Below are 24,948 nucleotides of genomic sequence, written 5' to 3'. Positions count from 1 at the left end.
TAATATAATAAGAAAAGGTTTTGGTGGATGTCCATGCCAAGTTTCAAATCTCCCATTTTGGCATAGGTTGGAAGTATATTGGAAATAGTTGTTGAGTTTAACTTTAAATTTGTCAATTTCATTTCCTTAAATACCTGCATGGAATTTCCAAATAACCAATTTGGTGCATATGCTACAACCGGAACACTCCATGAGATGATATATGGGCAAGTTATTTGTTTGAAAATCTTTAAAATGTCATCAAGAGCACCACATTGCCCATAGCCTACAATCATGGTATTTCAATAAACTATAATCTTTTAAGGTATTATGGTGAACATTTCACATGTCTTTTGTATGCTAAAACATTTTAAATAGATAACTATAAGTATGTTTTGAATAATAATATCTAACAAAACCCTCTTTCAATTATGCTCTAAATTATATCCATACCCTATGCTAAATTTCTCTATTTAGCACAGGGTGGGAGTGTTAGAAAGAATAGTCCACCAAGATAATTAAGAGGGGCAGGGGGGGGGGGGGGGGGGGAGGGGGGTGGGTGAATCAGCTATCCAACAATTAAAACATTTATCTTCCTTAAATAAACTTAACCATTCAACCAAAATAAACAACAACCATACAAAGATGCACATAGACAATTACGCCAAATATGTTGACTAGGGAAACCCTTAATCAAAAGCAAAACCCTGATAGGAATGATGCCTACAAGATGATGTACTAATATAAATATTACTTGTTAGAGGGTGGACCCTATTAGGAGTCTACTACAATATTCAATGCATATGAGTCCCTATTAGGAGACTTTGAATCCATGTTAGGAGATTCCAACCCTATTAGGAGTTGTAGTATAATGTATACAAGATGAGCCCACTGCCCAAACATGAAATTTCAATTAGAAGAGGAGCTCACTTCTCAAACATGCAATTTACTATTATGTTCTTCTTTCCTCTATTCTTTCAACTAATTCAATCATTGTCAGACCTTGTAGACTAAGTCAAGAACCTTAGATCCAAATATCAAACCTTGAATCACTTAACAAAACCTTGGCAACGAAGTTTCCTTCACTTCCACACCGCTCTTCTCAAATTTTCATTCAACTTTCTCTACTACTTATGAAAAAATCTAATCCATATCATGATAAAGGAAAATTTTCTTCCTTTATACCGAGTCCATAAAACAATTCCCTAAATCGACTATTAGACCTTCTCAATTAATCATTATAGGACCACATTAAGAACATGTTATACTTAGTGATAACAATAATCTTCCACCTTATAACTTGAATAACTTTCCATACAAATAATATTATGATGAGTGAACTTAGTCACATCATCACCAACATGTCTTCTTCACATTGTCAACCTTGATTCTCAGAATAACAACTTTGCTAAGATATATAACAAGTTTACTAGAACATGCCTCTGTAAACTCTATCTTAGAATAGACATCACCAAAACTTACTTAACTTCTTCTAGACTTATCATTTCTTCTTCCAACATTAACTACATGTACTAGATACTTAGAAGTATCTCCCATAACCTTAGATAGTTAGAATACTCAACTAGTCATTTGTACCAACTTGATCTTTCTGCTATTCTTCTATCAAATACCATAGAAAATTTCTATGTTGATATCAATAAAAAAATCAGTTATGAATGTAATATATCATCATAGTAAAATATCTACAATACTTCCTCATAGGAATATCAACATTCATGCTTCCAAAAATCTCTCAAAAATCTTTCCCTTTGGCATTGATGGCAATATAGATGAAAAAAATATAGTTCCAAGAATACCAACAAGACTGTTCATCTTTATTTTTAAATCCTCTTCATCAATCTTTCTCCCCATTGATATACCTTAATGTACTTTCTATCAAAGCATCATTCCATGGTGTACTTCACTTCTACCCCATGATTTTTTTTTATGCATTACTTCTCCCCCATTGACATCAATGTCAAAAGGTTTCAACAACTACCAAATTCTGCAACAACTAATTCTTACTAGCACAGGTGTCCATGACACTATTCAAAACAACATCCAACAAGAGTCCTAGATGACTCTATCCATCACTGATACTCCCCCATGCAGGAAGCATCAACATTCAATCTAGACAATAATGGTTCTCTATTATACTGGACTAATGTACTTTTGCATCTTTTACTCCTGCTTCTTGCTTAGCCAAGAAACCAATCTTCCTCCAAGAAATAAGGGTCCACCACTAGTGATTTTTTTGTCATCCATACTACCTACCCAATGAGCATCAATATAAGCACTTATAGTAAAATCATTAGATCTATCATACCACAACCTAAACTCTAACATTCCTTTCAAATATCTAAATATCCTTTTGACTATTGCATAATGTGCTTCTCTAGGATTAGCTTGGAATCTTGCAACAATTCCAATTGCATTTGCTATATGTAGCCTTGTGTGAGTTAGATATTGCAATTCTCTGATCATAGATTTGTACTTCTTTTGCTCAATAGTTGGTGTGTCCTCCTTTGTAGATAACTTGAGTCTAGTTACCATAGGTGTTCCAATTGGTTTGCATGTTTCCAAACTAAACTTTTTCAGTAAATCCTTCAAATACTTAATTTGAGAAATAAAGATTCCTTCTTTTTTTTGTACAATCTGTAATCCTAGAAAATATTTCATTTCTCCTATCATACTTATCTCAAATTCTTTCTTCATCTCTTCTGCAAACTTCTTACTTTCTTCATCATTTCCTCCAAATATGATATTATCAACAAATATTACTAAAATCATTAAATCATCATCAGTTTCTTTCCAATACAAATTACTATCTACCATACCTTTTCTATATCCAAGCTTTGTCAAATGTTTGTCCAACCTTGCATACCAGGTTTTGGGTGCTTGCTCCAATCCATATAACACTTTCTTTAATTTGCATACTATGTCTTTATCATCTGTCAAAGGACAACCTTTAGGCTTCTCAATGTACACTTCTTCATGTTCTTCATTCATAAATGCTTACTTGACATCCATCGGATACACTTTGAATTTCTTTTGTGTTGCATAGGCTAAGAATAATCTTACTACTTATATTCTAGCTATTGAAGCATAGGTCTCATCATAATCTATTCCTTCTTTCCATGAGTAACCTTTACATACCAATCTTGCCTTGTTCCTTACAACTTCACCTTGCTCATTCATCTTGTTCCTAAATACCCATTTAGTTCCTATCACATTTTTGTCTGCTCATTTGGGAACCAATTCCCATGTCTCAATATTTACTATCTAATCCAATTCCTCTTTCACAACTTATTTCCAATAATCATCTTTACATGCTTCATCTACATTCTTAGGTTCAACTTGAGATATCAAACATATTTCTTCATTGACTTTGCTTCTTGTCATCACACTTTTATCTCTACTTCTGATCATCTGGTTAGATGGGTGATTATTTATCATTCTTTCATTAAGTAGGAGTTTCTATCTCAACTCTTGGCTCTACTAAAGGTTCTAAGCTTTGTTCCCACCTTGACTCTCCTTCATTCTACAAATCATTTTTAGTCTCAAGAAATACTTCATTATTCCTTGCCTTAGTAACAATATCATCATCTAAATTGTAATCAACTATTCTCTCTTGTATCCTAAATTTCTCATCAATTCCCACATTTTCACTTTCCATAATAGTCTTACTTCTTAGATTGTAGCATCTATAAGCTTTTCTTTTTAATGAATAACCAAGAAACATACCTTCATCACTTTCTAGCATCAAACTTACCAATATCCCCATCTCTTTTGATATAAAACTTACTCCCAAAAATTCTAAAATACTTAACTGTAGATGAGTGACCAAACCATAATTCATATGGGGTCTTGCTTGTGTCTTTCTCGACTTCCACTCTATTCATAGTGTAGACTATTGTATTTACAACTTCTCTCCAAAAAATCTTGGATACATCATTCTCAACTAAGATAGTTCTTGTTGCTTCTATAACTGATTTGTTCATTCTCTCTGCAATGTCATTCTGTTTAGGGGTTCTTGGAGTTGATAACTCTCTTTTGATTCCATTTTCTTCACAAAACATGTTAAACTCATTTGAAGTAAATTCTCCTCTTCTTTCTAATCTCAAACATTTAATCTTCATACCAGATTCATTCTCAACTCTATTCTTGAATATCTTAAACTTGTCAAATGCCTCAGATTTCTCTTTAAGAAATGCAACCCACATCATTCTAGAAAATTCATCAACTAGAATCATAAAATACCTTTCACCATAGAATCCTTTAGTCTTTGTAGGACCACTGAGATCTGTGTGTATAATGTCTAACTTTCCTATAGTAGTAAACTTCTTGCTAAGAAATGAAGTTTTGTTATGTTTTACCAACACACACTCCTTGCAAATTGTGTTAGTAGGCTTTACAATCTTAGGCAAATCTCTAATTGCAAACATACTACTAGTCTTCACAATATTGTCAAAGTTTATATGACAAAATCTCTTATGCCATAATCAACTATAATCTACCTTTGCAACCAAACATGTTGCTTTAGTAGGATTCAACTGAAATACATTGCCTCTAGAACGGGTTCCTATTCCTATTACCTTTCCATCTTTATCTCTGATCATGCATGTCTTCTCTATGAACTACAACTAATAACCTTTGTCTACTAGTTGTCCAACCCTCAAAAGATTGTGCTTCAAACAATCAACAAAATATACATCCTTAGTGTTAGTTTTACCATCAAGAGTTATATATCTAATACCTTTAACTTGGCATGCTGCATTGTTTCCAACTCTGACAATGCCTCCATCCTAACTTTTGAAGTTAGCAAACTTGTTCATATCACTAGTCATATGATCTGAAAAACCACTGCCAATTATCCAATCAGATTTATTTTCAACCTGTAACACCAATGCTACCTTTTCTAGACTTTCTTCTTTAATCGCCACAAATCCAATTTCATCATCACTAGCACTTATCGCTTGATCATCAGAATCATTTTTTTCATTTGCATACAAACACTCTCTTCCTTTTCTAGGTTTGTAATTTCCTTTGTAGTTTTTCTCTCTTTTAAGAAACTTAGATGCATAATGACTATATTCATCACAAGTCCAACATTTAAAGATTTTCTTACCTCCTTTTTCTCTTCTTACTAGAATGGTTACTCCTTCTTCAATCTTCATGTCTTCCTTAGATATGTTGTCACTAGCAAAATCTCCTCTAGCACTTGTGCTCCTTGATAAACTAGGTCAAATGTTCAAGGGACTAAAAGCTATCTCTATTCTAGTCAACTATCCAAACTATCTAAGCTCATTCTCAACTACTTCAAGTCTTCCAAGCAATGTCTCCTTTGTGAAATATATGGTACAAGATATCAATGACTATATCATCTAAATTGCTGGCTTAAATGGTGGCATTAATCTTTTCAATATCTTCCATATAACCTCATCATCTTCTTTGGTTCCTCCTTGATATCTAATACCTATAGTAATTTCTAATATTCTGCCTACATATGTTCTTACAAATTTATTTTCCATCATTTTAGCATCTTGAAATGCATAAATCCAACTTTGTAACCTTAATTTCTCAAAATGTTCACTACCTTCAAAACTATTTTCCAAACCTTTCCAAATCAAGTGTGAAGTACCAAGTGATTTTACTTTATTGTATTCAATTTAGGAAGTACAGTCAATAGTGCTTCTTTGGCTCTCATATCACACATAGAAAGATCTCTTTCTACATTGGTACAATTTTCCAAATCATTCTCAGAAATGATTGCCTTCACTATTTTTTTCAAGATCCAATATCTCAGAACCATACATAGTAGATGTGTCTTCATCTTTTCCTTCCAGCTATCATAATTTGTTCCATCAATCTTCGGACTATCTTTCCTAAACATGCTTGTCATAGTTCTCCCAAAGTTGGTAAAATTTATCTTCAAGGACCTAATGCTCTAATACCAATTGCTAGAAATAATAGTCCAAGATATCTAGGCGGGGGGGGGGGGTTGAATTAGTTATCTAACAATTAAAACATTTATCTTCCTTAAATAAATTTAACCATTCAACTAGAGTAAACAACAACTTTACAAAGATGCACATAGATAATTACACCAGATATGTTGGCTAGGGAAACCCTTGATCAGAGGCAAAATCTTGGTGGGAATAATGCCCACAAGATGATGTACTAATATAAGTATTCCTTGTTAGAGGAGGGACCCTATTAAGAGTCTATTACAATATTCATTACATATCATTCCCTGATAGGAGACTTTAAATCCCTATTAGGAGATTTCAACCCTATTACAAGTTGTGCCAACCATGTTAGGAGTTGTAGCATAATGTATGCATGATGAGCTCATTACCCAAACATGCAATTTCAACTACAAGAAGAGCTTACTACTTAAACATGCAGTTTACTATTATGTTCTTCTTTCTTGTGTTCTATAAACTGAACCAATCACTACCAAATCTTGTACACCAGGTCGTGACCCTTGGATCCAAATATCAAACCTCAGACCACTCAATAAAACCTTGGCAATGAAGTTTCCCTCATTTTTGTATTCTTCTTCTCAACTTCACTTTCAACTTTCTTTGCTGCTTACCAACAATTCCAATCCATATCATGATAAAAGAAAATGTCATTCCTTAATACTGAGTCCATAAAAAAATTCCTTGAGTCAGCTATTAGACCTTCTCAATTAATCATTATAGGACCACATTAAGAACATGTTATACATAGTGATAACATTAATCTTCTACTTTGAAACTTGAATAATTTTCCATACACACAATATTATGATGAGAAAACTTAGCCCCATCATCACCAACATGTCTTCTTCACATCCTCAACCTTGATTCTTAGAATAACAAGTTTGCTAAGAGATATAACAAGTTTACCAGAACATGCCTCTCTAAACTCTATCTCAAAATAGACATCACCAAAACATACATAACTTTTCCCAGAATTTTCATTTCTTCTTTCAACATTAATACATATACTAGATACTTAGAAATATCTCCCATAACCTCAGATAGTTAGAATAGTCAACTAGCCATCCATAACAACTTGATCTTTCCATTATTCCACAGAAAATTGCTATGCTGACATCAATGACAAACTTAGTCATGAATGTAACATATCATCATAGTAACATATCTACAATACTCCCTCATCGGAATATCATCAACATTCATGCTTCCAATAATCTCTTAATAGGGAGTATACTCGTAAATTTGAATTAATTGGGTTGAATATATTTTTGTTGTATTTTGTGAAATAATGAAATCTGTGTCTTGTGTACATTGTAATTTTACAATTCCATAAAAATTTGTCTCGCTTCTTCATATTGTCAAACACTTAAAGAGAATCAATCAAATTACTAGAGTTGACATACATGTTGATAAGCTTGTTTTGCACAAATTTATTGGTGGTAAATGAAACTTGTCAATGATTGATAAGAGAGTGGGTTTGCTTACCTTGTAAAATACCAATCTTTGTAATTCAGATTTGCAATAATAAAAGATTTGAAGAAGTGTTGATTAAATATTCTTTCTAGTAAGAAGAATGTGTAACACATCTTTCATCCAACCATCTATATATGATGCTCTTAGATTGATATTAACAGTGAATGGTAGTGGCATTTGGTTAATCTTTCATTTCAGTTTCCATTTTCTTTTAAATGGATTACTATCATTCTTTGAGTGTCAAATTTAAGGGGGAACCACCAACATGTCTAGAACATGCTATTTTTTTAATGAAAACTATAGAATTATGATATAGAAGATGTTGCATCACCTAAAATATTCTATCACCAATGAAGGCAATGACTTCTTTGGGGTTTCTTGATCATATTCCAAGGTAGCACTTATAGACCAACTTATTGATCCATACTACATCTGGAACTCATACCTTCTATTAATGAACTCCCAAAAACCTAAATCCAAATTATAAATCATCCCATGATATCAAATAGAAATACAAAGTTAGGCCAATGTGTTCTTTCAAAATTGAAAGACAATTCATGTAGAGCTTGTTCATATACCCCCCCCCCCCCCCCCCCCCTTCTTGTTCTCTAATAAAATATATTCAGGGTTCTTGAACTCATCACCAAAGTAGGTCTAAAGTTTAATTATTGTCATTTCCAATTTAATCATTTCTTGCATGTTAATCTATTTTTACTCGCATATCTCACAACCTACAATGTTTATCAACAAGTGTTGATAAGACTTATTCAAGTTAATTTCTTGATTCTTATCTCATAGAAATAAGGATAAAATCATAATGGATAAGTACAAAATGTGATAGATAAGGATGGAAGTGGATAAAACCTTTAATGGAAATTGTCCTTTATTAAGGGCCACATTCAATGTTACAAGATTTATTAATGTTCTCTTAATTGTTGATAGTATAATGATGCCAGAAAAATGCATTATTTTCTAATATCAGACACTTTTCCAACATCTAACACTTTTATGCTCATTGTGGTTCCCATAATGCAAAAGTCTATTAGCTTAATAAGTGGGCATGCATGAAAAAATATAATGTTATTTCTATTTATGCCAACCTATTTTATTTCCTCTAGCAATGTGTTCAATTTAGTTAGTTGCATTTATTAACAAAATATGTTCAGTTTAACTAGAAAATTACAATAGATAAAACATGCAACAATTCAAGATAGGTTAGTTACAAAATTTTTAGGATTCCTTTGAAGGGCAAGTAAAGATTAGTTCATTTTAGGAAAATGTTTTCTTGCCTAGGATATTGTAACAAGGACATGAATATTTGGAATGAATTTGTGTGAATTCATAGTTAATTAACTCTCAATTTTCTTCAAAAGTGGGAGTGTCTTAAATGTAAACTTAGACTTTTCTAGATGTTGGTCATTGTCAAAATAGATTAATCCTAGTAGAAGGTTCATTAATTTTTAGTGGAGACAAATTTCTTTTCCAAAATTTATAATTCCATTTCAGAGTTATCTAGGCTAGAAGCACCATGTTTCCCATGAATACTTCCATAGATACTGAAATGACATGTAAGAAAACTTAACTGCGCATTGGAAGATATTATTTTCTTATAAAAATTGCAGTCAACTTACTCTACTTCTTAAATGTGTTAAATTTTGCATATTGTGTACAAAGATTTCTTCTCTAGATTGTAAAATTTTTAGTTCAATTTTATTTAGTCTCACAACACCATATTTAATATAAAGATTAGCAAAAATATTGCATTGGTAGAGAAAGGCTAAATCCTTTCTTTGATTTGAAGAAAAGGTTTGGATCATAATTTTGAAAGGTTATAGTGCATGATTTCCTTGCTAATAAAGTATGAATTGCAGTGAGCTTCAAGTTAAGCAATCCTACTATTATGTCACAAATGTGAGATGCTAACACATGGCCATCCATGTGGATAATTGTAGCAACTAGTGGATTCTAAATACCTCAAACTATCGCAATAGGATGAATGAATTAACTAAGAATAAAATTTCCTGAGACTTCATATTCCCTTGCAAAACATGATACTTTAATGCCACCACTTCTTGAAGATATAGAACAAGAAACTCTATCAAGAATTGCACATTAGTTCATTTCCACTTAGCTGATTAAAATAGAAATGCATACTCGAGAGTCTTGGGTACTTTCCCAGAAACCCAGGCATGTGAATCAGGGTTGAATGCAAGCTCACTCCATGCCTAAATATCATTGAAAACATTCAATGAATCAAGATGCCTATTAGATTGTAGCATAGAGAAGTAGCGACCAATTTGGTTACCTTTAAATCATAGGTTACCTTTAAATCTTTGAACTCAATTATAGGAAAAAGAGGATAGAGAAGCGTACAATTTAGAAAATTCATAGCTAAAATTAGTTGTGGAGAAAGAACAAAAGGGATGATAGATAAGAGACACCATAGTAAATGGCTTTATATGATTTGGGATTGTGAATTATAGTGAATATAGTTCAATTTTTAAGTTGGAGAAAATGACATTTACTTTCCTTATATTTGAAAAAAAAATAGTTTGTGTACTAAGACAATGAGTGTAATTCTTTTGTGGGTTGAATGATTTCTTCTAAGCCTAGTTTTTAGGCTAAATTTTTATTAAAATTCCAATTCATAGGTTACAAAAATGGACTTAGAGTTGTGTAGCATTTTTGTTACTCTGACCAACACATTGATATTTGTTCATTTTATTTTTAGGTTGAACAAGTTGCGATAAGCTTAATTTGTAGTTTGAAATGTCTAGACCTAGAGATGTTTTTACTTTTGGTAATTGAGATAGCTCTTTTTCCATCTACTATCGATTGGCATATCTAGACTAATATGGGCTTATTTTATCCATAGGTTGATGGAATTTAAATTGTTTGATATGGGCTCATCTTATCTATAGGTTAATGGACTTCAGCCATGTACAATGACCACTCAAGGGATTATGTTTCAACCACTATAGTCATCATTACTGATAAAAACATGAGAATAGGAATGGGTAAAAGATTGCAAGTGATGGCTAACAGAGGTAAGATTTTGTATTTTATGGATATTTGTGTTGATTAGATGAGGTGACCAAATTTCGATGCTTCATTTCAAAATCACATTTTTACCACTTCCAACAATCTATTGCCACCTTCAACAATGTCAAGGAAGGCTTTGTCAGCTATACATATTTTAATCAATATATTATTGCAAAAGAGGAAAGATCAATTTTATTACAAAAATGAGAAATGGATTCACACCTCGAAAAGAAAAATGAATTTGAAAAATTGTTATCAATACATAGTTCTACTATTCCATCTAGAAGAACAATGGTGATAGATTACCATCTTACCAATTATGAAAGAAATTGCAAAATGGTTCTTTAGAAGCTCAAAGGAAAAGCTACTTTGGGAGCTTCTTTGGAAGTTACGTTTGCACATACCAATGTGATATTAAGTTAGGAAATGATTGAGTGGTGAAAAGGGTGTGTCTAGGTTAGAAAGCTCCCCTTTCTCTCTTTACATGGGCTAGTAAGTAGCCCAATTGCCATAAAACTTTTGATAGATTGGAGGAATTCGATTTGATGTTCCATACAACAATCCTAAATACATTGCTACAAAGGCTTTTCTAGGAAAACCATATGAGGTCCACACATTTATTAATCAACAAAATGAGAAAAAAGGTTACTCCAAATAATATCACTTAGAGAATAACTATAGGTGGTTGGGTGAAATAGAGAAGAATAAAAGAGGTTTAGAGGAGTTTGAATGATATGAGGGACCAAAACCTTAAGCCAAACTACATAATGAAAAAATGTATTTTTGAGGGCTTGTTCAAGGCTAGAAGAAATAATGCTTGTATCATGATTTAGAGAAATATATTAGTAAAAGGTTTATTTTCCCTATTGTTCCCTAAATTATGTTTCCGAACAATTTTGCAAACTTTTAAAATGACACCTAATGGGCATGGAATGATTAATTTACATCCTCCTGTAAGGGAAAAAAGAAAGCTCCTTCATATTTCATAAGCGACAACCATAAATCTTTGAACCACTTTTCAAATCCTCCCTATTGGGCACTATATTTTCTTGTCACATAATTAAATCTTTATTTCCAAATTTTTCTTCTCAAGTTCAATTTTCACTGGGAGTAAGGTGTGTATGTTTTTTTGAAACATAGTTGGGAGCCTCTTGGAAGGAGAACAAGCTAGTTTCATGTCATTATAATCCATCTATAGACCCATGTATAGACAACTAAATGAATTTTTTTTTCTATTCAACCTTCAATTTCTAAAAATATGAACATGAGTACCATGCAACAACTAGCCTCTCCTAACCTATAATCCTAGTTCACCAGTGAAAGCATCTAAGAATTTGGTGAATAACAAAGAGTGTTTAAGTGTTTATCAATATAAAGTTTTATTTTCATGATTTATTGTTGAACTTAGAAATACATAAGCCCAAAAAAATTTATACTCTTTTGGGAAAACATACAACTGCCAAGTTATTTAAGTTTATCCTCTACCTCAACTGGTCTAGAGTTCAATAAAATCAATCTTTTGATGCAATTTAGAGCCCATGCCAAAAACAAAACCATAGTTTATATGAGCTTCTTGTATCTTTAAGTATAGGCTATTTTCTACATTACATCACAAAGGGGATCTTCTCTCCAAAAAAACATATATTATTAGCTTATTAACTTTGAATGACCCACCTTAAAGAAGCTCTGTATGGCCATCTCTTATTCAGTTCTAGATTCCTACCCAAATCAAAAAATTCATCGCTGCATCTTGCAAAAATGTTAAGAGCTACTCAAGAGTCTAACTTTCTAGGGTCTCTACAATATGATTTTTCGCTTAAGTAAAACATCTAATACTTGTGCATGTAATAGGAATTTCCTATTCATATATTTTCATAAAATGCAAATTAATGTACCTATACCAATCCTTGTATTCATAACAATGTCTATTATGATATGACTATAAATAACATCAAAGTTAAACTCATTGAATCTTGCTTTGATTGTAGGCATCAATGGCCTTGCCATTGAATTGGTTGAACTACCATGTTTGCACATCAAGTGAGAATGGACTAAACCTAGATTGATGAAATGTGATATTCTATGACTTAATGGTGGATCTAGAATAGTTACAAAATTAGCACCATTGATCTAACAATCACAAAATTTGCACCATGGATTAAGTTTGAAGTCATAGAATGAAGATATAGACTCAAATATGAAAGCACAAAGCTTTTATCTATAGTCAAAACAAACGAAACCAAGCCCATTACTCAAACTTACAAAAAACCACTTTGCTACTTTAGATCAAGCATTGCAATAGAGTCAATTAAATAAGCATACCAATGAAATTTATGATGTCTTCCATCAACTACATTGTATACCCTAGTCTTTGCCTTTGTCGTAGATGCTCTGCTATTTATAGTTTAGACATGTCTTTGTCTCTACTCTAGATGCTCTGCTACTGATAGCTTGGATATTACAATAGAAAAACCTTATCTCTGCTATGAATTTGTTAAACGATCCATGTGGATGAATTTTTACTCTCATTTTCACCAATCTTCAACACTCATTTGACTTCTTTTTATTATTATTAGACCTAAAAATGCAAGTAATTGTTGATCAAGTTCTTACAATGGGTGTTTATTATTTTTAATTACTTAAGAAATGTCATTCTATTCCAACTTTCAAAAAATATTATTCAAAAATGTTTCTTTGCAATTATTTATTCTTAATTTCTATGGCATTTAATCTCTAGTGATTATTTTTACAAATAATAATTGTAATTGTTAAATATTAGATTTTTCTAAATATCTTAGTTTTGATGAGGGTTATTGTATGTTTATCATAATTGTATAAATTCTATAATAACAATATATGTATGTTACAATTTTTAATATAATAATTGTATGAATTTTTTAATTATATGTAATATAATTTTTAATAATACATGTATATAATAACTACATATATTTCTTTAATTGTATGTATGTTGCAATGTTTAATAGACTAAGGATTTAGATATGGCTCTTAGTTTTTTCATGCTTTCATGATGAAAATATTGATGAAGATGGAACAATTATTTGCTATATTTTGTGATAATATTTTTTATATTTAATTAAATAGTACAAGAAATGATAGATGATTTCAACACCTTTGAGGACCAACGGACTATGAGAGACCTTATCTATCTTATTTACACGCCTAGAAAAGGCATGTAGGTACTTTTAATATACCTATTAATAATTTACATTAAATATCCAATTAAAATATATGTAATACATTATTCTACATGGAAGTTGAAGGAGTAAAGAATAATAATGTGATTTAATTAAGTTCTACTTTAATAAATCTGGGGTTACACCTAGCAAGAAATATAAGCTTCATGGTTTTAACCATAGGATGTTGAGAATGTTTGTTTAATGCTAGAAGGATGTGATGGTTAAGGTGTATGGGTAAAATCAAAATATTAAGGAGGATCATATAGTGAATATTATTGACATTACAGTCATGTTTGTTATTAGTGACATACACTTATTTAGATTGTAAGTATCTATTGAGCATATTGTACAATTGACAATGTTAATCAAGTATTTTAGACTCTACTGATATCTACAGTTGCTACCGAGTCCAAGGGAAAAAATTCAATTTGTGCTCAATAGTTACTACAAATTTGTTGATCAGTAGTGTAAACCAAGCATCTTAGTGTATGTTGAGTTTATTAGTGCAAACTAACTTGTGTATTTCTTACCAAGTTCACAATTGATGTGACATGAGTCTAGTGTTAACTGAGCTACCTAGTGTTAAACAAGTGACTTAGTTTATATTGAGCTCGTAGTGATAGCATTGACCGAGCTATGCAGTGTGAATCAAGTGATTCAGTTTATATACTAAGTTTCACAATATTTGCTGAGTTGCTAGTGCAAACCAAGTTTAAGACTACTTGGAAGTGATCCATATAGTTTAAGCTTCTATGTTTATCGAGCACATGATGATGTTGAGCATTGACAGTGGATGCCGAGTATCAGAACCTCACCAAGCTAGTCTTTAGAACTTGAGTTTCTTCATTTGGGCTAACTTTGTGTATTCTGTGTAAACTTGTATTGTGGCCAACTTTGTAATTTTTAATTGGATTGATATATATGTAACATATTGTCTCACATCCAAAGTATGGTATGAAAGTATGAAATAAGAAAAGAAGAGTAGAAGAGTGAATTAAAAAGGCTAAAATAGTATAAGGAGCAACAAAGATTTATCTATCACAGCAAGGTGATTTCTACACTCAGCAGAATCTCATTCAACAAATCAAGTTGCAGATCAGAGATCAGCTATTGTTTCATCCTAATAGGTGGATTTGTCAAATCTTTTAACAAGGTAGACCTAATAGTCTTGTGTAAATCTCTTTACCAAGTGCATACTTCATTATATATTCACAAATCCTTTTGCAAGGTGGACCTTATAGTCCTTATTACTATTAGACTCAGAATGGTTTTGACATTTGAGTGCCAACACACTTAACCACTTTCTACATTGATGCTGAGCCACAACATGTGCTGAGTTAGAAAATCTAACAAGTGTCAAGTGATCTTCAGGTGCCGAGTAAAGATCAAGTGCCAAGTAACTTCAGGTGATGAGCATGATACAGGAGCCGAGTGATATTTAAGTGCCGAGTCACAAATGATGCTGAGCATAACATAAATGCAATAGGAGCCGAGTGAGATATTTTTGTTACATATTTCAAGCATCAAAAATTAGTCAGTGTTGAGTAACACATAATGTACATATGAGTTTGTAACTTCACTAATTTAGATGTAAACTATTTTTATGACCAACATATGATGAATCTTGAAGGATCTGAGTGATGAGATCAAATCTTTTGTATTTCCTATGTAATCTACATGTAGCTAATAAGAAAAATGGAGAAGGCATGAAACCAATAAAAAAAGTGCAAGGAATGAGTGGGAAATCAAGATTCAATATGGATTGTAGATCCACACCTAACCCTAAGTCTTCAAATGTCTTTATAAGGAAGACAAAATCTCATTATATTATGGATGGATAAGAAGAAGTATATGGGAAACTATAGTGGATTTTAGTGAAAAGAGAAAAAGAGACTTAGATAAAGAGAGTAGTAGTTAGACATTTAGTTCATCAGAAAAAAGCTAGGGTTACAAATGAATATCAAATCTCAGAAGGATCAAGAATGGAGAAAGCAGATCAAGTGCCTATATTCAGCAATCAAGGATTGTAAGCTATCAGGTTTATTATACCTAATCCTCTCTAGCTATTGTATTAGAAAAGAAATCCTATGTTGATAGGTTAGCTTAACAGCTATTTTGTAGATCCTTTAAACAGGTCATTAAATCCTTTAATAGGGTAACACTTCATGTAAAGTGTTTGTAAATCCTTTAACCAGGTCACTATTAACATAGTGTAAAGCCTTTAACAGGGCAGGCCTTTAACAAGGTAGACCATCATAAGTGGTTAAACATTATTGCTACAGTAATTTTGTGGGTATCATCCCCACCCCAGTTTTACATTCTTATTCCTGGAGGGTTTCTAGGTTACCAGAATCTCAAGTGTTATGTGGTGATGCATATTTGTTTCTCATAATTGTGTAATGTTTATATACATGCATGTTCATTTCAATTATATGCTATTAAGGGTTTAAAATAGGCTAGAAGCTAGTACTTCTCATTCACCCCCCCCCCCCAAAAGCATTCTTTCCATTAAAACATTTCAACAATTGGTATTAGAGCTAAGTTCTCTCAAGAAGAAGTGTAACAGCTTGGAGGAAAAGATCTAAAGATAGAAGTTTTCAAACTTGGAAAGATCATTGAGAACCAGGTGATAGATGTGCATCTCACTCTACACAAGGTAGAAGAAACTAGAGTGGAATTAAGAAAATCCTTCAAATGAAGGAAAGTGACAGCCATAGCTAAAAATGATATAAACTACAGGGAGATTGATACCACACAAGTGTTTGCCAATGAAGATACTAAAGATTTTGATGCAGCAATAGTAGAACTAATGGAGAAAAACAAAGTTCAAGTAGAAGAGATAAGATCTCTCAAGATGGAACATGAATCACAGCCCATAATGTTATGTGAAATCACTGAACAAAAGAAAAGAGTAGTTGAGGATAGAGTCATGATGGAAGATGACAAAAGAAATCTTGCAAACAGACTTGAACTAAAATGTATTGAATTAACAAGGATCTCAAACATGCAGATGGATACACTTGCCCAAATTATGAACCTTCATAATGAACTCAATATGAAAGATATTGAGATCTCTACTTTGAGGATGCAGAATGAACAACCATAGAATGAATTGAACAGAGAAAAGGAAACATCAGAGAATCTCAACAAGTCAAGTGAAGCCATGAAGTACTTTGAACAGTTGATGAAATTCCCAAAATCAGCCCATGATACATCAGGACTTGGATACAACAGCACTAGAGTTGGGGAATCATCAAAGAGTGCTGAGAAAAGAAGTAACAAAGGTAAGGAATCTAAACCCACTTGTCATTACTGTAATAAAAAGGGGCATACTGCTAATGTTTGTTGGAGTAGAAGAATCAATCATCCAAACACACCCAAAAGCAAGGGTTACTATCAAAAGTGCATCATGCAAGGACATATGACACAAGATTGTAGGTCTAAAGTCACAAGGACACAAAGATTTGATGGGCATTTCCATAATTGTAAGAAGTGTGGACATAGAGCATTTGAATCCAGATCAAAGCATATGTGGACACAAAATCAACCAGCAAAAACAAAAGGGAATGAAAATCACTACCATTGGGATTACAACACCAGGTATAGTTGTCATTATTGTTAGGAATATGGACATATCCCTAAAAATTATATAAGGGCACACTTTAGAGGGAATTATAGCAAGTGGCTAAGTCAAAGCACTTGTTTCAGCTACTTGAAAACTGGGCATATCAGCAAAAACTGTCCTATGAGGTCAAAAGCACCGAAAACTAAAGCCAATAAAGGAAAAGAAAAGATTGATGTCAAAAAAATAAGAGGGTAAATGAATAAAACTTTGAAAAAGAAAGAGGAGCGCAGCACATCAAGTGAAGGGATCACTTCACCCAGTGGGTCAAGTGATCACACTTCATTAAATTAAACATGGATAGATGCATGTGACTGATATACAAAGTTATATCACACACCAGTCCCAAGAAAAAGAAGTATTGTAAGGAAGAAATAAGCATAAGAAAAGATTCCAAGTCATAATATGAAGATTCTCACAAAACTGTCGAGTTGTCCTCAGAAGCTGAGAAAAACTCTAGTGGGTGTTGAGTTCCTAATAGTGATCGAGTTGATAACTAATGCCGATTTAAGTAACTCCAATGGAAGCCAAGTAAAGTGGAAATATAGTGCAAGCTGAGTAATGTTAAAAATCTTTCAGAAGCTGAGTGGGTAGTTTAGTATTTAAAGTAATGGAAATTGGGTATACTATCACGATTTTAATCATTCTTCTTCATTGTGAATGAGAAGCAAAGAAGAGAAAGAGAGTAAAGCAAATTCATAGTAGAGAATTCAATGTTCCAAGAAGATTCCAACCTCTTACAACATATTTTCATTAATCTTGAGGTATTTTTTTTGTGCTGAGCTACACAGTTTCATATTTCTTTGTAAAGGAAACCCTAGTTTGCACAAATAGCTATGAGTTCTAAGAAAACCCATGACAAAGAGCCGTTCGAGGTCCAGATCGTATCTAATGAAGTTAAGCAGCTTTATTTTCATCCCATCCCTGAGGTTTCATATAAGAACGATCCTGTCAGAGCCCTTTCCTGCATACCCCCAAAAGTTGTAATGGTTCAGGACGTAAGGAGATGCTATAACTGTAAGATAGGAGCCTTAGGAGATATTGAAATAAGGGAAGCCTATGAGAAGTTATGTGTCGATAGAGTTCTAAAGATGAATACAAAATTGCTAAGAGGAAGGGTTTAACATGAGCTTTGAGTTTTCCCACCATATTCAAGACAGAATGGATTAGACTTGTGTTAAGCGAAATTCATGATGGTAGTCTATGGCTAGAAGATGTTCCCATTAAGATCATGAAAAGAATCATTCATAGGGTAACTGGATATCCTACCCTAAATTGGTACAAGACCTTGAGAAGTGATTCCAAGGAGGTTATTGAGAAAAACACAGGTGCTGAGTGGAATAAAAGAGGAATGGCAATTCACACCATTCAAGATCCTCTCGTTGAATTTGTTGTTAGAGTTATTGCCCATAAATTCTATCAATCCAATAGACTCAACAGTGTGTCGTGTATTGCAGTAGATGTAGGCTACAAATTGGTGAAAAAGGATCATACTTATGATCATGTAGAATTGCAACTACAACAGATTAATGAAAATCTAGTAGCTATAAGAAGGACAAAGGGAGCCCAATGCAAATTTGTTGCAATTTTGGTCTATATATTCTTCTATTTTCTGAATGAATTTCCTTCTTTTGGCAAAGTTGCATGGAGAAATGATAGAATTATCATAGCCCAAATTAATGAATATATAGAACAAATGGGAGACAATTTTGATACACTGATGACAAGCTATTTTGAGGATTTCAAAAAATCCATGAAGCAATGGATAAGAATACCAGTTTCCTTAGTGGAAATACATATTAATGATATATTCTTTTTAGTTGATATTGATTTCACCTATATCCAAGTAGCAGTTCCAAGGGTGAGATTGGTAAGGCCATTTGGTTATGAGATCAACATAGATGAAGCATCTGTAGCAATAATTGCATTATTGGCAAAAGAGACAAACAAGAGTGCCCCAAACTTTGGCACTTATGATGTGGTAAGGTCAAAGGTGAATATGGAGTTAAAGATTGCCTCCACACTCAAGAAAAAGGATAAATTGGTTAAAAAGCTTAAGGCAAAATTTGGTGAAGGAATTGAGGCTAAAGCAGAAGAAGAAGATGATGATGACGACGATGATGATGAGGATGAACAAAGACAAGGCCAAATGGAATTGAATCAAGGTCTAGATGAAGACAAGGAGGAAGGTGTTGAGGAAGAAGAAGTAGAGGAAGCATCAACCCAAGCCAAGCCTAAGAAAAGAAAGGCAATAGTACAACCTCCAGCCCAGTCCAAAACAAAGAATGGTGCTAAGCCAGCTCAAGCCAAGCCATAAATACCAGTCACAAGGGCTACCAAAAGGGCATCTTCACAAAAAGCCAAGGAAAAAATTAAAGAGAAGAAGAAGGCTATTGAATAAATTGGTGAAGAGCTGAGAAAAAGAAGAAAATATGTAGCACAACCAGATTCTAAAGAGGAGGAGAGAACAAAGTCAAAGGATATCAGCCAATTTAGAGTGGTAAGTCATCCCCCCAAATCAGCCTTAGATAAAATTTGTGAAAATATTAAGAATGTAGATTTTACTGATTTGAAAAGCATTGATTTCAACAAGCTAAGTAAAGAAGAGCAAAACAAAATAGAAGAATTAGTATATGCCATGATGGCTGAATTCAAGTCTACACCTCTAGAGCTAGACAATACCATGCCTAGAGAATTATATGAAATAATTGAAAACAAATGGCATCATTGCCTGAAAATTGAAAAAGAGATAAGAGAATCTACCTTAGCACAGGTGATGCTTGACCTAACAAAAGGTCAAATAACAAAGGCTAATAAGAAATATAGTAGCAATTTCACACCAAAGTATAGAGCGTTTGATATCTTACAAAACAAGATCGAAGATGTTGTCAATAAGTCAAGAAAAATATGGAAGTTGATATATGGATTGACTACTATGAAAGATGGAGAAGAAGATCCCCTTGAGGGACAAAACATAGAACATGAAGAGCCTAGTGAGAAAGAGGAGGAAGAAGTAAAGAATATAGAAAAGAAGGAAGAAGAAAAGAAAGAAGAATAAGAAAAGAAGGAAGAAGAAAAGAAAGAAGAAGAAGAGAAGAAGGAAGAAGAAAAGAAAGGAGAAGAAGAAAAGAAGGAAGAAGAAAAGAAAGATGGAGAGGAGAAAGAAAAAGGTGAGGAGGAGGAGACACAAAAACAAGATGAAATGACAAAAGCTGAGTAGGAGCAGCAACAAGACCAGAGTGTGCAAGACACACAATTGCCACCTTCTAGCCCTCCTCATGTACCCATCACACCTGCAGACACTATAATTGTATAGGATGTTCCTAACACTTCTGCTCAGAACATCAATCCTTTAACTACAGAGGATCTCAAAAGAATCCTCTACCAATCCACACAACAAGCAAAATTATGTACAGATCCAGTATTGGTCAGTGTGGATGAATTACAAAAGTTAGTAGAAGACATAGTTAGAGATAAGGAGAATCCACAAGAACCACATTCCATCATCTCTATAGCTACTAGTGGTCAACTTCAAATGCAAATAGTTATTTCATCAAGAAAATTTGACACCATAATACAGAAGTCAATTGTAGCAAGAGATAAAGAAATAGAACAAACAAGTCAGACTATTACATCTGATCCTACAGCACAAACACAAGGTAAATTTCCTCACATTTCTATAATTGATCAAGGAGTGAAGGAGAAGGAAGTAGAGGAAACCCTGAAGAGCAGTAGGCAATACAAACATTGATAAATTTACCTACCTTAGGATCTCCTTTGAAATAGCCAAGCAATGATGCAATGCCACTACAAATATCAGCACTAGGATCAAGTACTACAAAAGTTGCAAGGGTGCTTCACTATGGAGACCCTGAATTAGATGAGGAGATAGTTATACCTAGTTATGACTCCAAAACAATAAGCATTGATCAAATCATTGAGATATAGGAAGCATTAAATAGAAGAAAGAGGTAGGAGATACTCAGGAAGGAGTATAAACAAAAGCAAACATTACAGGAGATTAAGGACATCTTTATTGATGCCTTTAGTTTGCAGTCACCAGATGAGACAAAGCATATAATGGAACAATTATCAGATATTGTTGACCAGGTGATAAATGAAGACCAAGAAACTAATGTAAAACTTATGGAATGGTCTGAAAGGAAATTCCAAGGGAAAGTAAATGAGAAAATATCTAGTCAAATTGCACTTTTCCAGGTTGAATTTGCAAAGATGCTTGACAAAGTGAAAAAGGTACTTGAGAATATATTCTCATTGTACAAAATGTTGTGTGAATTTTCATACTTAACACAAGAGACAAGCCAAAGAATAATGAGTCTGGAGAGGAATTTGAAGATTTCAAGCATGCAACTACCAAAAGATCTAGCTCAAAGTGAGAAGCACTTTAATCAAATGCTTCACACCTAGAAAGAAGTAGCTATGTTGGCAGAAGAAGAGGCCACCATCAAGGCCAAACTGATACAGCTCCAATCCCCCATTACCCCATATTTGGAAGTACTCCATAAAGAATAGGTCTATGATGAAACTGTTCTCAAGAAAGATCCTAATCTTTCTACTTTACATGGACTTGTTCATCTTGCTGCAGAGACTACTATCCAGCACAAATCTCTTGAAATTGCTTTAACTAATTGGGACGCTTCTCTTAGAATGATTATGGAGGTAAATAGTACATTTTTGGGAAAATATGGTCTTAACCTTGAGTATCCTTTGACATTTGTGTCAAAAAGGGGGAGATATTATAAAAATAATGGGGGAGACAAGATAAAAGGGGAAGCATGATATACAACACACAATTTTGGTTACCAAGATAGTACAAAATTTTGGCACAATCAGCTTAGGGGGAGTTATAAGAATTTTGAGGTATACTATTCCTTGCAAAACTTTTGAACAAGTTTTTGAGATTTTGTGCATATAGAATGAATTATGTATCTATAACGTCAGACAAATAATCCTTAGTTAAGTGTTATTGACACTCATGTCAAAGGGGGAGATTGTTAGTCTCAGAATGGTTTTGACATTTTAGTGCCAACACACTTAACCACCTTCCACATTGATGCCGAGCCACAACATATGCCGAGTCAAAAAATCTTGCAGGTGCCGAATGATCTTCAGGTGCCGAGCATCCCTCAGGTGCCCAATGAAGATCAAGTACCAAGTGACTTTAGGTACCAAGCATGATATAGGAGCTAAGTGATATTTAAGTGTCGAGTCATAGAAGATGCCAAGCATAACAGAAATGCAATAGGAGCCGAGTGAGAAAGTTTTGTTACATATACCGAGCATCAAAAATTAGTAAGTGTTGAGTAACACAGAATCTACATATGAGTTTGTAACTTCACTAATTCAAATGTAATCCATTTTTATGGCTGACATATGATGAATCTTGAAGGATCTGAGTGATAAGATCGAATCTTTTGTATTTCCAATGCAATCTACATGCAGCTAATAAGAAAAATGGAGAAGGCATGCAACCAATAAAAGAAGTGCAAGGAATGAGCAGGAAATGAGGATAAAATATGGATCGTAGATCCACACCTAACCCTAAGTCTTTGAATGTCTTTATAGGGAAGACAAAATCTCATTATATTATGGATGGATAAGAAGAAGTGTATGGGAAACTATAGTGGAGTTCAGTGAAAACAGAAAAAGAGACTTAGAGAAAGAGAGCAGCAATTAGACATTTAGTTGATCAGAACAAAGCTAGGGTTACAAATGAATATCAAATCTTAGAAGGATCAAGAATGGAGAAAGAAAATCAAGTGCCTATATTCAACAATCAAGGATTGTAAGCTATTAGGTTTATTATACCTAATACTCTCTAGCTATTGTATTAGAAAAGAAATCCTATGTTGATAGGTTAGCTTAACAGCTAGTTTGTAGATCCTTTAAACAGATGATTAAATCCTTTAACAGGGTAACACTTCATGTAAAGTGTTTGTAAATCCTTTAACCAAGTCACTATTGAAATAGTGTAAAGCCTTTAATAGGGAAGGCCTTTAACAGGGCAGACCATCAAAAGTGGTTAAACATTATTGCTACAGTGATTTTGTGGGTATCATCCCCACTCAAGTTTTACCTTCTTATTCCTGGAGGGTTTCTGGGTTACCAGAATCTCAAGTGTTATGTGGTGATGCATATTTGTTTCTCATAATTTCTTAATGTTTATATACATGCATGTTCATTTCAATTCTATGCTATTAAGGGTTTAAAATAGGCTAGAAGCTAGTACTTTTGATTAACCCCCCCCCCCCGCCCCCTCTCTTAGAAGCATTATTTCCATTAAAACATTTCAACAATTTCTCCTAACATGGTAGTTCATTACAAGTGATCATTGTAAGCTTTAATAGGCCAACTTTATACCACAGTACTAAAGCTTGTGGGTGTCATCCTCACCCTAGTTTTACTTTCTATTTGGAAGGTTTCTAGGTCACCAAATTGTGTGTTAAAAGTGTTACAAATGCTTTTATGTTCTCAGTTTCTCATGCATGCAATTAGATTAGAATACACATGAATGATTAATTGCTAAATAAGGATTATGTTTTATTGGTTATTGATTCACCCCTCCCCTCTCAGTAACTTAACCTATAATAATAGTTCCAACAATTGGTGTTAGATTTTTGTGGTTCTTAGAGAAAAGTTTAACAGCTTGAGCAATGATCAAAGGCTATTTAGACTTGAAAAGGCTATTGATAATAAGAAGCTAGATTTGGAATTGGCTATTAGACAACTCAAAAAGGAAAAAGAGAAAAACTCTCAATCCCTAAAAAGAAGAAAAGATCTTGCAATTTTGATGAATGATCAACTCTACATTGAAGAAAGAATTGATGACATCCACTCAAGAAATTTAGATGAAGCTGATGAAGCAATCAAAGAGCTATTTGAAAAGAATAGTACCCTTCAAAAAGAGGTAAGAAAGCTAAGAAGAGAGCAAGAAATTTAGTTAGTAAGATTGTGTGAAGTCATGGAAGAGAAAAATAAGATAAGAGAAGCTGTAGAAGGAAAGAACAATGAAATTCAACACCTATCCCTTCAGCAAACAGACTTCATTAATCAACTCACCAATGCAAATGAAGAAATCAAGGATCGAAAATTAAAGAATGAAATATTACAGAATGATCTAAACACTAAAAGGCAAACCAATGAGAGGATGATGAAATCTCTAGCATACATGAATTAGTTGAATGAGAAAAGTCATTACAAACAAAAAGAAAAAGAAGAATTGGATATACAGAAGAAGGTGAATCATCCAAGCAAGAAGCTCAAAAGAATCAAAGACCTACTTGTAGTCACTGTGGTAAGATAGGTCATACATCAAACAATGTTGAAACAATGGGAAAGAAAAATTCAATGGAAAGTGCTTCAATTGCAATCATCATGGACATAGGGCTAATGAATGTAAACAGAAACCTAAATTTAAAGGCAAATGTTACAAATGTAAGAAGCATGGGCACAAATCATCAAAATGCAAAACTAAGATATTGAACCCAGCAGAGAAAATTTTCAAAGCTATATTTGGTTGGGATTATAACACTTGTTGTAGATGTCATTACCATGGAGAATTTGGACACATTGGAATGAATTGTGTAAAACATCATATGAGGACAAGAGATACTACCAAAAGATG

Source organism: Cupressus sempervirens, chromosome 9 (genome assembly GCF_028749045.1).
Source record: "Cupressus sempervirens isolate cs-2001-9-10 chromosome 9, ASM2874904v1, whole genome shotgun sequence".
Classification (NCBI taxonomy): Eukaryota; Viridiplantae; Streptophyta; class Pinopsida; order Cupressales; family Cupressaceae; genus Cupressus; species Cupressus sempervirens.
This window is presented reverse-complemented; position numbering follows the sequence as displayed.